Below are 18,440 nucleotides of genomic sequence, written 5' to 3'. Positions count from 1 at the left end.
TATCTATTATAATAATTACTAACACTGAAAGCAATATAAAAATTATATAAATCATGTGGAAAATAGATAATTAAAACCACTAGTAGTCCAAAGGCTGTCCTTTAAAGAAAACATCACAGAGCATTTTTATGATCAAAGTGGACCAAAACTGAGGAATAGTTATTTTTTTAAGTCAGCTTTTCACTGGCTCATTTCTTCTGTGCTCCAGGTGAGGCAGAACATCCTGTTGGGAGAGTGTGCTGGAGGGAAGCAGCTCACATCATGACCAGAATACAGAGAGAGAGAGAGAGAGAGAGAGAGAGAGAGAGAGAGAGAGAGAGAGAGAGAGAGACTGACTCCACTTGCTACATACAAAATATATACCCCAAAGACAGGCTACCTACAACTACACACCACCTGCCTTCAATTGCTTCTCAATGAATCCCATCAGGTGATTATTTCACTGATTGGCTTAAGGATCTCACAGCCCAATCATTTCCCCTCTGAACCATCTCACATTGTCTCTCAAGTGAGCTTTTGGAGAACCTCTCACACCCAAACTACAACAGTTAATTCTCTCTTTTGATATGAAGACCATCATCCAAGCCTCACAAGAAACAATCTTTGTTCTAAGTTATTAATTAAAATAAATATTAAAACCTATTTTTATATCTTTTGTCACTTCTTTATTCATGCATTATAGTATACAAGCTGGTAGCATTTGATATGACATATTTGTACATGTACACAAAGACACAATATGACAATATAAGTTGGCCAATATCACTTCCCAGCACTTTCTCCCACCCTTTTCTCCTCTGATCCTTTGGTTCCTTCCCTCTCCTGATCTCCCACTGATTTTCATGAGATTCACACCAGTCTTTCCTTTTCCTCTCTAGCTTCCACATATGAGAGAAAACATAAAACCCTTGATTTTCTGAGTTTGACTTATTTTGTCTAACACAATTATCTCCAGTTCCATCCATTTTCATGCAAATGACATAATTTTATGTTTTCTTTATGGTTGAATAACACTTCATTATGTATATATACCACATTTTCTTTATCTATTCATTCATTGGCAGGCACCTAAGTTGATTCTATAATATGGATATTATGAATTGTGCTGCTTAAAATATGAGTATGAAGGTATCTCTGTAATAAGATGACTTTAATTCTTTGGGTAAGTATTAAGAAGTTGTATAGCTGGGTAATATGATAGTTTCATGCCTAGCCTTTGAGAAACTTCCATCCTGACATCCATATGGTTGTACTAGTTGACAATCTCAACAACAGTGAAAAGTTGTTTCTTTTTTCCACATTTTATTCAGCATTTATTATTCTTTTTATTATTGATGACTACCATTCTGACTTGTTTGAAATGTAATCTCAGTGAAGTTTTGATTTGCATTTCCATGAAGGTTAAAAATGTCAAACATTCTTTTTCCATATTGTTGTTGGTCATTTACATGTCTTCTTTTAAGAAGTATATGTTTAATTCATTTGCTGATTTAATAATTTGGTTATTTGGTGTACATTTTGTTGAGTAATTTCTATATTTAGATATTAATCCTTTGTCAGAAGAGAGCTAGCAAAGATTTTTTCCCATTCTCTAGGTTCTCTTTGCACAATTCTAATGGTTCCTTTGTTGTGTGCAGAAGCTACCTAATTTGATACCTTCAAATTTATTAACTCTTGGTATTATTTCCTGAGCTTTAGGGCTTCTATTGAGAAAGTTGTTCCCTATGCCTATACGGTGAAGTGTTGATCCTTCATTTTCTTCAAGGAGTTCCATAGTTTCTGGTCTAATTCCTAGGCCTCTGATCCACTTGTGGTTAATTTTTGTGTAGGGTGGGACAAATGGGTATATTTTCATTATTCTACACATGGATAAGTCATTTTCCCAAAATAATTTGTAGAAAAGGCAATCTTTTCTCCAATGTATAGTTTTGCAACCTTTGTCAAGGATTAGATGACTGTACATATGTGTGGTTTTCTCTGTATCTTCATCTCTGTACTAATGGTGTATGTGTTTTATGTTAATTCTGTGCAATTTTTGTTACTATAGCTCTGTAGTATAATTTGAAGTCAGACATTGTGTTGCTTTTAGTATTGCTTTCTGGGATCAGAATTACTTTGGGTATCCTAGGTCTTTGATAATGCCAAATAAATTTTAGGACTCTTTTTTTTCTAGTTCTGTGAAGAATGCCATTGGTACTTTTATAGGGATTTCACTGAATCTGTATATTGCTTTTGGTTATATGGCCAAGATTAGTATTCATCAAATAGTTATAAATATTATAAATCACCAAACAAAAATATGAACAGTCATGTATGCAAATAGATGAAAGAGATGGATAGGAAATTCACACAAGTGAAAATGGCTACTAACATGTAAAAATGACAACTGTCACAAATGGAAATTGAAGGTACTCAATAAAATTCAGTAAATTTCAATAAATCCTGTAAGTACATTATAAGTACATGGAACATACCTCAACACAATTAAAGCCATATATTCAAAACACACAGATAACATGATATTGAATAGGAAAAAGTCAATTTTTTTCCTCTAAGTTTGGGAGTGAAAAACGGATGTGACCTTTCATCACTCTTACCCAATATAGTATTGGAAATTCAACCCAGAATGATTAATCAAAGAAAGAAATTTCATTGAAATTGGAAAAGAAGAAGTCAAACTGTCACCATTTTGATTCCACATGATCTTATGTAGAGAAAAACCTACTCACTCCACCAGAAATCTTTTGAATGCAAAAGATCAGATGAAGTACTCTTGATAATGTTAGTGGATAAAAGATGAATATACAAGAGTGGCTAGTATTTCTAAACATCAATAAGAAACTACCTGAAAAATCAAGAAATCAATCCAATTTACAATAGTTTTAAAATATTATTATCAAGGAATGAATTTAACAAGAAAGATAAAATAATTATAAACTATAATCACAAAATAAAAACAAACCATATATAGAAAACAATTAGTAATGCATTCAGAATGAAAAAACAAAGTTCAGAAGTGAAGGAGCAGAAACATTGTAGAAAAAGCTGAATGTTAAAAAATAAGAAAATTAAAATTAAGAAAGAAAGAAGATGGGGAAATGAAAGAGTAAAAGACAATAGACAGTAGTAAAAATACCTCACTGAAGTTTAATAAACATCTGGTACAACTATGAAAAATTAACATAATAAACAATAAAATGTGTGTAGGAAAAGAAAATGGAAAAAAAAGGAAATCAAGGAAAGTATTCCCCTTGAGGTGCTTGAATTCAAGAAGCTCCTTTCTAGGCCCTCTGATATTTGAACTTAACCAGGCATGGGTCATGAGGTAGGGTACTAGGCCACTGCTGGGCTCCCATCAAACACATTGTTGTTTACATAACCTGAGCCTGGCCACATGTTCTCTTCCAGGCTACTCATTGGTGTCTTGTCTGCTGTGGAACTCAGTTGATTCCCATGGATTTGAATGCATATCTAGAACTACTATTAGTCCTTATGAACTTCAGCATTATGTGTGCTAAGCAGACCTTCAAGCAATGCACTTGTGGGTATTGCAACTTCCCTAACTCTGGCATGGCCCTGCATTGTAGGAAAAGCTGGGAGACTAATGAATTCTGCACTCAAGGGAAAACATCTACAGGTGCCAAGTAATATGCCAATACCAGTCTCGGTCCTTTAAGACCTGGTCCCCAAAAATGAGGTATTCATTAATCAACAGAGAGAGATAGGGTCACCAAGCTTACACAGACCATGTCCCCATTTGTTAAATTCTTAGAACAGTTTTGAAACACCCTCCCCTTTACCAAGACGGTTCCTTGTAACTCTCTCTGAATCTGTCATTGCAGCAGGGTGTCCACAGGTGTCGCGACCCCTTGCCCGCAAGGAAGACGCAACTCAGGAATCTTCTTTCAGCAGTTTATTCAGGTCCTTGATATTTCTTCTTCTTCCTCTCGGATGCCCCTCCCAGCCTTAATAAAGCATCTCAAGCCCCAATGCAAAGCTGCCACTTGGAGCTTTCTCATAGGGTGGTGAAAAATCATGTGCCAACTCTCCCAAATAAGGAGTTGTTTGTCACAGACCACAGCGGAGCCAGCGCCATCTTGTAATGGCGACCATAGTCTGCAGAAACAGCAGAAGCGGCTCACCACACACAGGGACCCAGAATTAGTAGTGTTCCTTGTTTTTCTGATTCATAGAGTAGTTACTTCTTAACAATGGGGCCCTTCTAAAGATGGCTCCTGGTTATAACACACTAAGAGATGGTGAGGGTCATATAAAATTCTTTTTATGCAGGAGGAGGCATTTTCAAATGAAACCCTTGTATTGAATATAAACATTTTAAGAACTCTGGGTTTCCTCTACATTTTTTATTACTAGTTTGTGGCTATCATTTTGGGTTTCCTGCTCTCTCCCAGTTTAACTGGTGCTTGCATGTCAGTTTTGCCTGCCCTGCCCTGGGAGGTTGGGTTGTTATTACAGATTGTTTCATTCATTTTTCTGAAATGCCTTTCTGCTCCTATAGGGTTGTAGTTTTCCCATTGCAACTTCCAAGATTCCAGGATTTCTCTTCAGAATTTAACTTCTCCTTTGTTTATCTGACTCCTCTCTCTCTTTGGGTTCTTCCAAGGATACTTGTACCTCTTATGGGGACCTCTGTGACATTATAAAAACTAAGTGTTGTGTTCATAGTCTGGATTACTCTGGCAATATAACAAATATCCTTGAACACTGAAATTCTCAAATAGAGGCCATGACTTCATCGGCCTAGTCATGGGGAAAAAAATTAGTTTTACCCCTCCTGGTGTAAAATTACTGGTTTCTTTCATCATCGTGATATTCATTGACATGTTCCAGATGCTGCAATATTTATTTTGTATTAATCTCATTTCAGCACTCAAGTCTTATTTCTCTCATAGAAACACATACATCCAGATGACTTTACAACCTGTTCTTTTTAAACCAGAATTTTACCATAGACCCCTCAAACAACCCAAATCATTCATTAAAGGGAAACCTGAACTGCTTGCCCCATGTCGCCAACTCTCAGCCTGAAACAGTCAGGGTAGTCATCATCCATTTCCCCTTATAGCAGTAAGGGTTCCCTTAATCAGAGGGATGGGGAAAATGAAAACAGGGCATACAGAGATAGTGTAATGTAGGGGCATGCTGCAACATGTGGAACATGTTGCATCAGGAAAGAGAAAGCCTTACTTGCTGGCTGCTATCTGCTTCTCAGTCCTGGGGCCACATGTAGTTAAGATGGCGCCTGGCAATCAGCTAAGAGGCAGTGCTATGGGTTGTGATAAAAAATCAGACCCCCTCCAGGATAGGTCCAGTGTTCTTCTGCCCTCGTGGACACCTCATGCCTTCCCTTACAAACCATGGAATGCGTGTACATGTGGACTCTCTCTGCCCCTCTGACCTTTATCCTGATTGGCTCCTGTGCATTACATTAGCTGTGTGTGCTTCCTCAATAAACAAGCTCCTGCCTTGATTGGTTTCCCTGATGTGTGTGATTGTCCTCCAGTCAGGGAGCCCTGGGTGCGGGTGGTCAGTCGGCCCTCTCCTTACTTGGCTCCTCCTGGTTGGGGCCTGCCCTCCCTATCTTTCCCACAGGTCAGGAGGAAATGGGGAGTGGGGGTGGGGAGTTAAAAACCCCCCGACAGTGTAGGAGATAAATTATTATGTCAGGCAGATGGGAGCTAATTCAAAAGGAAATAAAATGCTAATTTCCAAAATACTTTCCCCTCTTCTCAGCCTATTTCCAAGACTACCTGGTCTCAAAGGAATTGTTCCTCATTGAAAGGAGTTGTACAAGAATATCCCCTGTGTAGTTCCTTTTCTGCCTCTGTCATTTCCACATTTTGGTCAACCTATAGGCAAGATTTGAGAAGGAGGGTGTGTGAGATAAATGGAAATCCAAAATCTAGATATGAGCAGAACACCTCTACTCCCTTGGGCACCAGCTCCAGACGCCCCCTCATTGGGAAGTGGGAAGTCTCTCTGGCTCTCTCTCTCTCTCTCTCTCTCTCTCTCTCTCTCTCTCTCTCTCTCCCTCCTTCCTTCCCTCCCTCCCTCCCTTCCTCCCTTTCTGTGTGTGTGTGTGTGTCTGTACTATCATTTAAATAAAACTTGTTTTCTTGCCTCAGCATTTCTCGGGTTTTTAATCTTGAACACCAGGGAACAAGGACTTTATTCTAATTTTTAAGACTAGTTTCAAAAGTATGCAATAAAAGAACCACATATTGGGGCTGATTAGAAATAAATAAATAAATAAATATTTAAATATTTATGACTCTGAAGATGGTAATATGTGGTACAAATACACAAATAAACTTCAATGGAAAAATTAGACTTCATGAAACTTAAAATTTTTCTACCTGAAAGAGCACAATCAATAAAATAAATGAAAAAATGACTATTATTTCCAAATCATACATCTGGTAATGGATTTGCATCAAGAATATATAAAGAAAGTTAGCAACTCAATAATAAGTATATCACAAAATTTAAAAATGACCAAAAACTCTGAATAGACATATCTTCAAGAAAAATTTTCAAAATGTCAATGAAAACATATGCAAACACCTGGAAAAATATTATTACCAGTATTAAAAGGAAATTCACAAAGAACCATATTGAGATATCTGACTATATTACTCATAACATAGTTATAATAATATTAATAATAAAGTGTTAGCGATAATGTGAAATACTAAAACACTCATTCAATGCTGGTTAGAATGGAAATTAAAACACTCATTCAATGCTGGTTAGAGGAAGGAGTCATTCTGGCCCTCAAAGGATAAACAGAGTTTTCAAAAGACCCAAGAATTTGAATTTAACCTATATACCAAATAGAAATGAAAACATGTGCAAATAAAACTATTAAATAAGTATTAATAAATAAGATCATTCATAATAGCCAAAGGTTGGGAAAAAAAATTAGTGTGCAGAAATTTAGGAATGAAAAACAAATGTGATCTATTTTACACTATGAGTTGTTATTTGGCTTTGATAGGAAGCACACAAACATAAACAGTGGGCACAAGAGTTTAAGGTAATAATTCTATAAAGTAGGACCATTGAGCTGATTCCCACATACTTTCTTTTTTACACACACACAAAAAAAATTTAACTGGTGGTTTTAACTTAATAGATTATGCTATATTCCTCAGCAAAGAAGCTGTTATCTGCAAGAGAAATGCAGGTCCAAAATGCCAATAAGAATACAAGGTACCTTGTGGGAAGGGAGAGGTGGAATTTTATGAGCTTTACAAAGACCTGGTTACAAAACTTAAGGAGGTAAGGATAATTACCTGTAACCTTAAAATCTTTTTAGGAGCAGGCTGCAACCACAACAGGTCAGCATAGTTCAAAGTCACCTAGAATTGCCTTAGCATCCCTATTTCCTTTTTACTGTCCCTTCAATAAATGTATGTGTGCTACTCTGAGCAACATGTATAAAATATTTCCAGCATGACCATAAAAATCAGGAGATAAAGGATTTCCATGGTTGCCTCAGTTCAGTGGCATAGCTCATGCCCTGTGACAGCATGAAAAGGAATGAAGTCTTGACACATGTTGGAATATCGATAAGTGACATAATTTTAAGTATTGATATAAATCACCAAAACCCATGACAATTATTTGAAAATGTTGAAATCAATCATAATCCATATATTATATAACAATTATTTGAAATGCCACCAGAATAAGCTTATTTATAGAGAGAGGAAATTGATTACAGGTTACCTAGGAATGAGGGATGTGGAATGGTTAGAGGTACTGGGAAAGTTTGGATTGTTAAATGCCTCAACAGTGAATGTTAACTGAGGTTTACAATTCTGAGATTCTACTCTGAAATTAAACAATTGAAGTGTATACTTAAAAATAGTGAGTTTCATCCTATGTGAATTATAGGCAAACAATGATTTTACTTTAAAAAACAATCTGTTAAACAATGATCTATAAGAAATATTGATTCAACTATGTATTTACTTTAGTTCCAGCCAAGGAATCTATAGGAACAAGTCATCTCACTTGCAACCATTCCTCACACTATTCTAAAACTTTTAACATAAGATAGGTGTATTGCACATGCAGGATAATCCATTCTGAACTGCAGGAAAGCACGTATAATCATGAAAGAGTCATTACACATACACAAGCAGGAAGTCACCTAATGATTTTTCAAAGTCACCTTTGATTTTTCTACTTGGCATCCAGGTATACTAAATGTTCACTTATGTATTTACTTTTATGCGTACAAGTTACTTTTTAACCAAATAATTATTTCTTCTGGGATATTTGCAAGAGCAGAGGGAATTCACTGTGAAAGGAAGCCTTGCATTTCACCAGGATGTCTATGAAAATGACTGTAGTTCTGTGCCTGTTACAGCTCTTATTGGTTCTGGAAGTTGTGGAAAGGTGCTGGTGTGGGCAATGGAATACAACCATTAGATCAATATGAAGACAATACTGGAGGAGCTCATACAGAGGGGGCATGAGGTGACTGTTTTGAGACCTTCAGGTTCCATTTTTGTGGGTGATGACAAATCATCTGCCATTAAGTTTGAGAACTATGCTTCATCATTTTCAAGAGAATATATAGAGAATTTTTATACTCAATCACTTGGTATAATTATTTATGAAACAGTGAAAAATCCATTTTGGAAATATTCAAGATTTCAAAAAATTATGGGTCAGTTATCTGATTAAGTAGAGACTATATGTAGAGATGCAGTTTTGAACAAGAAACTTACGGCAAAACTACAAGAATCAAGGTTTGATGTCATTCTTTCAGATGCCATTTGTCCCTGTGGTGAGCTGCTGGCAGAAATTCTTCAAAAAACATTTGTTTAGAGTCTCTGCTTATCACCTGGTTACAAAATTAAAAAGTATAGTAGGGTACTACTTTTTTCTCCTTCCTATATGCCTGTTATATTTTCAGGATTAAGCAATCAAATGACATTTGTTGAGCGGGTAAAATATATGCTCTACATTCTTTATTTTGATTCTTGGTTCAAATTATTTAATGAGAAGAGATGGAATCAGTTTTACAGTGAGATACTGGGTGATTTGCAAACATGTTCTTCCATTTCAAAGTGGAAAATCCATCTACTATAGAGGGATCCATCAATTTCTTCATAGTGCACTTTGAAGCATGAAAATGTTTAATTTTAGTTAAATAATTCTTTAATTTTCAAAATTTCCCCAATTCAAATGGAAATGCAATGTAAAGTACAAAGTGCCTAGCATATCTACAATCAATTCAACATTCATCACAATGATCAGTAATATTACTGTATAAAGAAAACATCACCTAAAGGAACACTTTAATAATGCGTGAACAAAAACAAAATAGTAATAAGATTCAATGGAATAGTGCTTTTAAAGCATCAAGAAGTAAATAGAATGGGAATGAAACACAGGTCAGAAAAACAGAAAATGAATCTAAAATTAAATAGTTAGTTCAACTGTGAAGGTATTAATGCTTACCTTAATTATAAAAACCAGAATTATTATCAAAGACCATATTTTTAAAACTAACTTAACTAACTAAACCTTGTTTATAAGACATAATAAATTTAAGTATACAATAAAAACATGAGTGAAAATGTAAGACAAGTCCCAATGAAGCCATATCAATGTAAGCTATTTTACTTCTACTACTATTACCAAAATAGTCCAAAATAACCTCTAAAAATAAATACTAATAATTATTCAAATATTATTTCATAAGCCATTCCAAACAATACCATTCTAAATTTTATGCATCTACTAAATAAGAGTAAACAAGTCTAAATTTAAAAAAGAAAGTACACACAGAATGTGTAATAATAAATGATTTTGAATACTTTGTAATAACTCAGAAATTATTTTTAAAATTAATAAATATTAATTAATACAAGTGCATATAAAATTTGTAGAACTTGATAAATGTAGCTTAAGTGATGAATGTATATTTATGCCATAAAACCTACTCACTACATTTTTAAAAAACAAAATAGTAAATAATATATTGTTCAAACATGCAGTAATTAAGTGAGAAAACAAGTATATAAATATTGAACTGGATATTAATCTAAATACATGGGGAGCCATATGAAAATTTTGGTCACATCAGTATTAGAAGCTGACATGTGTTTAATCAAAAAGGATCTTTCTGGGTATTGAGTGAAAATACACAGCCACAGGTAGAATAGAAGAGCAAAATAGAATTGATTGAAGTCATTTCACCCAACATGACACAATACTTCTTCAAAAACATCAAGATGATCATTTTTAAATAGTGTTTAACCATATCACTTACCACACCGAAAATTGCGTACTTCCAGTTGGTCCACTAGGTAATATTACCTTTCCCACCTGACCTTCCATTTTCACTTTGGAAAATATTTGTCCAACACAAATCTCCAACTTAAGGAGCTTGAATGACTTCAAACCCATTCTATACAATCACCATTTTAATTACATTTGAACTTTGAAATGGAAGTAAATAAATAAATCACCATCTTAGAAACTGAATTTCTCAAGACAACAGAATTAAAAAAAATAAAATACTTCTATGGCTGTTCTATGACACTTATTTGACCCAGTTTTGTGAAACTTTCAAAGAACCTTTCAGGGACTTAAAAATTTAGGCCAATTAACTTTTTTAAAATATTGGTATCTTTGATTGTTCTATAGATATAAAGAGAATGTTATGAGATTATCAAGAATTCACCATGAACATCCAGTGAAGCCTCTGGACCAAGCTGTCTTCTGGATCGAGTTTGTCATGCACCACAAAGGAGCTAAACACCTCCGGGTGGCTGCCCATGACCTCTCCTGGTTCCAGTACTACTCTTTGGATGTGCTTGGGTTCCAGCTGGCCTGTGTGGCAACTGGGATGTTCATCATCACCAAATGCTGTCTATTTTGTTGTTGGAAGTTTGCTAAAACAGGAAAGAAGAAAAAAAAGGAATAGTTTATTAATCCTGAACCTGGAGTACTGACAGATGGGCCTCTTCCAGTTTACCCCAGCAATAAGATGTTACAATGCTAGAATCCTTTCTGTCTGTGGAAAAACAAATGTTTACAATCTACCTAATCAACTCAAAGTTTCTTTTCCAGAAACTTAATTCCTAGTTAAGGGAAATAAACATCCTGGGGGCGGGGGGGGGGGGGAATCAAACACTGCAGAAGGTTAAACTATATGACTATATGAACCTATGTAGAAATTTAATATTATAATTTATTAGTCATACCAAAAAAACTTAATAAACTTAATTACAATTATGCATTGAGACAAAAACAGTAAGGATTCACTCATTATCAGTATGGTTTCTCAAATTCCCAGCCTGCTTAATTTCATTTAGGCACAGAATTTTGTACATTTAACTTTCCTGAAGAAAGACACTTGCCTTTTTTCCAGCTAAGTCATTTCCCCATAAAATGTTTTATAGAATTAGAAGCATAATGATTCCTATGTACTTTCTACAGCACAATTGAGTCATTGAAGAAAATATTTGGTTTCATTACCTCATTATAGTTATTTACTCTTAATCCATCAAATAAATTGAACTGTTTGGCCACTCTCATAATCATGCTTTGGAAATAGACATTAGGTCTCAATTTTAGGTTGTGGTAATACAGAACAGGAACAGGAAAGAAACTTTCTAAATTCTTATTTTTTACTCAAATATGACACAAGGTTACCTATATTTGTTACTGTTATGATGTGAAATGTAATGAGTTTCTGTAGACAGTTTGCAGTTATATTTAAATTCTATAATCTGTAATAATGAAGAGCATGTCTAATTTTTTTCTTTTTCCTCAGTAGCTTATTGTCTCATATCACCTATAACAGTAGTAAAGGATCTACATCATTTGGAATGACTGAAAATAAAATATTCATACTTTTCCTGCAAAACTCAGCATGTTATCTATTATAACACTCGGTAACATTGAAAACAATATAAAAATTACATAAGTTGGTTGGAAAATAGGTAAACAAAATCACAAGTAATCCAAATGCTGTCCTTTAAGGAAAACATCACTAAACCTTTTTATGATCAAAATGTCCCAAATTCAGGAATAGTTAGTGGTTTAGTCAGCATGTTTGCTACTATGACTAAACGACTACAAGAATTATTGTAGAAGAGGAAAAGTTTATTTGAGGGCTCATGTTTTATTCCATAGAAGGTTGCCTCCATTTCTTGAGTCTGGAGGTGAGGCAGAATATCATGGGGGTATTGTATGGTGGAATAATAATCAGGAGGTGCCGCAGTCTGGCTGGGCACAAATTCCGCAGTCTGGGTGGGCACACAATCACGAGCCACCACACAGCTTGTAGATTCAAACAGCAACTCTTTATTCCCGAACTCACACCAGCCGTCTACAATCACGTTCTGGGGAAATCCAAGTTCTCTGCCCAAATCCACATCCACTGGGCTTCTATCTCCCAAAAAATACTGTCTGAATCCCGTGAGAACTCAAGGGGAACTCAGGCAGCAGGATACGCCCTATTCCCAGCAGGAATAATCTTAAACCTGGAACGCCCGATTATCCTAAACCGGGAACACCCTAATCCCGGAACACCCTAATCCCGGATCCGCCCTGGTCCTTGAGCAAGGTCACCTAACTGCAATGTCACTGCAAAATGTCCTATTTCCACGAGTCCTTCCACTAAGCAACATGGGGTACGCTGGCAAGGAAATTGTCATACTTACTTGGCTAATGGCTCCCAGCATCTCCCCCCTTCTGATTAATTAAACAACAAGCAATGTGGCTTAAGGACCGTGCCTGGTAGGTTGTCCAATTCAACATATGGTTCTTACCCGTCATCAGAAAACTGACCTTTAGGCGTCAGCCTCCTGTCTTAGGTTGATACCACTGCAATTGAATCATACCCGTCACTGACTACCGGTCCAGCATACAGCCATACTTGTGGATAGGTCTATGCACCAGTGGGGGGGTGAGGTTCTTTGCCTCACCTCTGTTGGCCCCCAAATTTGGCCTTGGTGCCAGTGGGGGAGTGAAGTTAATGTGGCTTATGGACCGTGCCTGGTAGGTTGTCCAATTCAACATATGGTTCTTACCCGTCATCGGAAAACTGACCTTTAGGCGTCAGCCTCCTGTCTTAGGTTGATACCACTGCAATTGGATCATACCCGTCACTGACTACCGGTCCAGCATAAGCCATTGGCCCCTAAATTTTAGACCATCACTAGCAGAAGGGAGGAGGATACAGAAATGCCACGACACCAAGCCAATTGACGGCTCCTTGGGAAAAAATTGCATCACTGGTGACACCATCAGCAAAGATATGCCAGCACTACCACAATTAACATGGGGTGCGCTGGCAAGGAAATAAAATTGCATCACTGGTGACACCATCAGCAAAGATATGCCAGCATTACTGCAATTCGCTGCACCAAACGATAGTTACATAGTCCAGGCAAGTTCTGCAAGCAGTTCAAAGCGGAGGAATCTATCAATATGTCCATTTCCTCCCAAAATCCGTTTCCTCCCAAAGTAAGTTGACTCCTTGATTGAGCATTACTTGTTGAGTTATATTCATTGATGCATCAGTTTATACAGTTTACTGTGATAGCTATCATAGAAGCTGTAGTTTGGTTTTATCTTTGTCTTACCCGGCACTGGGATGAAGATAGGAATTCTGGCAATGATGCTAAAAAGACATTATCCTGAAAAGAATTATTGAATATAATGAAAAGGAAAGGTGAAAGTAAACAAACAGATCTGTTAACCTACTTTAAAAACAATCCTTAACAGCTGTTTACCTAATTTAAATTAAACCATTTAAATCACATGAATAAAAAAAATAATAATAATAATTCAGATCCATTTTTTCATGAGCACTCCTCATATAAGAAATATGGACATACGCACATACAGACATACAACACAAAACACAAGAGTGTACACAGACATACAACACATAAGAAAATAGTAAAGGCCTTGTAGCATTACCTGGGTGAAATCTCCATTGCAATGTTTAAAAACTCCACAGTCAAAAAATAAAACTGATCAGAAAAACATTAACCTAGGTTTGTATGAGCTCAAAAAATAAAAATAGAACCTTATGATGTGGAAAAATGCAATAATAAAATAGCTATTGAAAAAAGCATCCTGGTTAATCACTGTCGCAGATGTAAGAATGGCCAAGCTGGAGTTCTGGATATCAGCTGTTATGGATTTGAGTCAAATCATCTTCTTTTCGATCTGTAGAAATTGTTTTAGTTAATCTCTCTGGAATCCAAATCAGCTGCTGTTCTCCCTGGGGAAAAACACAAACAGACCCCCGACTCCAGACAATCACTGGGTCAGGACCTTTCCATTGTCCTGTTAGAATATCTTTCCAAAGTACCTTAGGCTTATGTACATTTTTTGGATACATATGTCTTTCTGCAGCACTAAGTCCTGATGAATCCAAATTTTAAAAGTTTAGAGTAAAAAGCATTATTTTAAGTTTATCTTTGGGGGATATATACCCCCTTCCAATTCCCTCTTTTTGCTTTAATAAGTACGTTTTAATACTTTGATGAGCTCTTTCAACTATGCCTTGTCCCTGTGGATTGTATGGGATTCCTGTTATATGAGTAATACCAAATGATGAGCAAAATTGTTTAAAAGAGGTAGAGGTATAGCCAGGACCATTATCAGTTTTTAACTGTTTAGGAACGCCCACAGTGGCAAAATTTTGTAAGCAATGAGCTATAACATCTTTAGTTTTTTCTCCGGCATGAAGGGAGCCCATCAAAAATCCGGAAGAAGTATCAACTGTAACGTGTAAATATTTTAATTTTCCAAATTCTGGCAAGTGTGTGACGTCCATCTGCCAAATATGGTTAGGTATCAGTCCTCTAGGATTGACTCCAAGATTAACTTGTGGTAAAAATGTCACACAATTTTGACATTGTTTTATTATATGTCTGGCTTGTTCCTTAGTTATTTTAAAACTCTTTTGTAAAGTATTAGCATTAACATGAAACCTTTTATGAAAATTTGTAGCTTCTTCAAATGTAGAGAAAATATGTATGTCATGTGTAGTTTTATCTGCTAAATCATTGCCTAAACTAAGGGCTCCAGGCAATCCTGTATGTGCCCTAATATGTCCTATAAAGAATGGATCTTTTCTGTCCCAGATTAGACTTTGTATAGTGGAAAACAAAGAGAAAACAGTAGAAGAAGGGGAAATCCTACCAGCATCTTCAAGAGATACTATAGCATTAACTACATACTGACTATCAGAAAATAAATTAAATACAGAATCTTTAAACATCAAAAAAGCTTGTAAAACTGCATTAAGCTCTACCTTTTGAGCTGATTGTTTGGGTACTAAAAATGTAAAAGTTTGATCAGGGGTAACTACTGCTGCTGTACCATTATTTGACCCATCAGTGAATATATTTGGAGCATTCATGATAGGTGTTTTTCTTGTCATTTTAGGAAAAACTACAGGATGCTTAGACCAAAAAGACAACAAAGGATTAGATGGTAAATGATTATCAAATGAAACATTTCAATAATTTTTAATGCCTTTCTTGCTTTAGGAGTTAACATGCGGGGTGAATTTGGATCTGATGGACCTTTTAGAATATCAAATAAAGGTCCCAACTCTCCTGTTGGTATACCCAGATAAGGCCTTATCCAATTTATGTCTCCCAATAACTTTTGAAAGTCGTTAAGTGATTTGAGTTGATCTACTCGTATTTGAAGTTTTGGTGGACGGACCATGGTTGAGGATAATAGAACTCCTAAATAATTAATTGGAAAATTTAATTGTACTTTATCTATTGCTATCTCTAGATTATAATTTTTTAATAAGTTTGTAAGTGTGGCATAACATTCCAGCAATATGTTTTTATCTTTATGTGCCAATAATACATCATCCATATAGTGAAATATTTGTAGTTCAGGATTTTGATTTCTAAGTGGCTGGATTGCTTTGTTAACATATATTTGACACATAGTTGGACTGTTAGCCATCCCTTGAGGGAGTACTTTCCATTCATACCTCTGATCAGGACCTTCACGATTTAATGCAGGGATAGTAAATGCAAAACGTGGACTATCCTCGGGATGAATTGGAATTGAAAAAAAACAATCTTTAATATCTATAGCTAAAACATGCCAGGTTTTTGGCAAAGCAGACAATTGAGGAATCCCTGATTGAGCAGGTCCCATAATAACCATCTCATTATTAATGGCTCTTAAATCTTGCAATAATCTCCATTTACCAGATTTCTTTTTGATGACAAAAATGGGAGTATTATGGGGAGATACGGAAGTTTGTATATGTCCTTCCGCTAATTGTTGTTTGACCAGATCATGGGCTACTTGTATCTTTTCTTTAGTCAGGGGCCACTGAGGAACCCACACTGGTCTTTCTGATTTCCAAGTAATTTTGATTGTCTCAGTGGCCCTTTCTGAAAATCCAACCCATGTCTGTCTGTTCCTTGATCTATTTGTATTGGTGCTGCTATACCTTGCCCTTGTTTTCCTAATCTTTTTTTCTTTCCTAAAGCCTTGTCTAGCCCTAGTAGTGGGCGCATTAGGATTGATGTTATTTGTTAACGTCAAACCTAATTGATCTAGGACATCTCGTCCCCATAAATTTATAGGAAGATGATCCAATACATATGGCTGTATAGTTCCTTCATATCCTTCAGGATCCTTCCAATCTAATATCATAGAACTTCTATGGGGATTAGTCGCCACTCCTAGGCCTCGAAGCGTTTGAGTGGCTTGTTGTAATGGCCAATGTTTTGGCCATTCTTGACGAGATATGATGCTAAGGTCAGCTCCTGTGTCCAGTAGCCCATTAAACTCGTGACCTTGAATATTTAGTTTTAGCATTGGGCGAGAATCTAAATTTAAAGACAACATAGCCCAATCTACACCTGTGGAGCCTAATCCCCTGGAACCTCTTTCTACACTATGACTAGGAAATTTATTATGTAGGCTGGGTATTATTAACAACTGTGCTATTCTATCTCCAGGTGAAATTACTGATATACCTCTTGGAGAACTAGGTATAATTTTTATTTCACCTACATAATCGGGATCAATTACCCCAGGACTTATCATAAGTCCTTTTAATGTAGATGAACTACGTCCCAATAATATGCCTACTGTTCCTTGGGGAAGAGGTCCTTTTACTCCTCTGGGAATGATTTGAACTCCCATCTCTGGAGTTAATACTGCTCTGGCAGAGGCGCAGATGTCCAACCCTGCACTCCCTCGGGTTTGTCTGATGAGGGATTTAATGGACAATGTGTCCTGGGCACTACCCTGATGGTGTTGCTGGGTTCCTCCACTGCCCCGTAGATTTCTGGTTGTGGGCCCCAGAGCATTGGGCCCCCCTGTCCGTTTTTTGGCAATGGAGCCTGATGCCTTTCTCCATGATATCATGGATAAATACCTGGTCTTTGTCCGTTTTTTGATAAGGGAGTACCCTCTATGGTGGTTTGAGAACGGCATTCATTAGCCCAATGTCTCCCTCTACAGCATCGTGGGCAAATACCCGGTATTCTATTCCTTTGATACCAACTTTTGTTAAACCCTCCTCCTATGGGGCAATTCCTTTTAAAATGTCCTGTTTGTTCACAATCATAGCATGTTTTTGGCCTGGCATCTAAAGCCTGTTGTACTGCAGCTGCCAAGACTTGCCCTTGTTCATTAATATCTCTACATAATTTAATATATGTGTTTAAATCTTCATGTCTCCATGGTCTAATAACCTCTCTGCAGAAATGATTTGCTTGGTCATAAGCCAGTTGTTTTATTAATGGCATTGCTTGTTCTGTATCCCCAAAAATTTTGGCAGCCGTTTGAATTAGCCTATCTACAAAGTCAACATAAGGTTCATTAGCTCTCTGTATTACCTTAGATAGCTGACCTTGTAAATCTCCATGTCCTTGTAAAGTCTTCCATGCCCTAACTGCGTCTGCAGCAATTTGTGCATATATAGCAGGATCATATTCAATTTTTTGCCGTTGACCCTCATAAGGTCCTTTTCCTAACAACATATCTAGATTTCTTTGAGGGTAACCGGTTGCTGCATTTCGCCTAGCTGTCTCCGCGCAAAATTCCTCATTGACAACCTTCCATAACAAATATTGTCCTCCATTTAGTACAGATTTACACATGCTAGCCCAATCTGCTGGCCTCATGTCCAAGTTAGTAATGAACTCGACCATGCTTATCGTGAAGGGAGCTTGGGGACCATAGGTTGTTACAGCCTCCTTTAACTGCTTCACTGTTTTAAAATCTAAAGCATGGTGAATTCGCTGTCCTCCTGCCTGTTCAAGTACAGGGCATGCTAATCTTTGAGGTCCTGTCTCAGGATCCCATTTATCAACTACGGGGTTTGAGGGCCACTCAGCTGTCTCCATCGGTGGGGCTGTTGGTTGAATTATGCCCTCTTGTGA

The 18,440-nt window shown here is 36.6% G+C and overlaps 1 pseudogene; it reads left to right on the top strand.

Moving 5' to 3' along the window:
- The first annotated feature begins 8,359 nt into the window (after window positions 1–8,359).
- LOC114102095 (UDP-glucuronosyltransferase 2B31-like) overlaps window positions 8,360–18,440 on the top strand; it is a 29,498-nt pseudogene continuing 19,417 nt past the window's right edge.

This window comes from Marmota flaviventris, chromosome 7, assembly GCF_047511675.1.
Source record: "Marmota flaviventris isolate mMarFla1 chromosome 7, mMarFla1.hap1, whole genome shotgun sequence".
Lineage (NCBI taxonomy): Eukaryota > Metazoa > Chordata > Mammalia > Rodentia > Sciuridae > Marmota > Marmota flaviventris.
The sequence above is the reverse complement of the archived record's forward strand: the minus strand, read 5'-3'. Positions and strand labels throughout refer to the sequence as shown.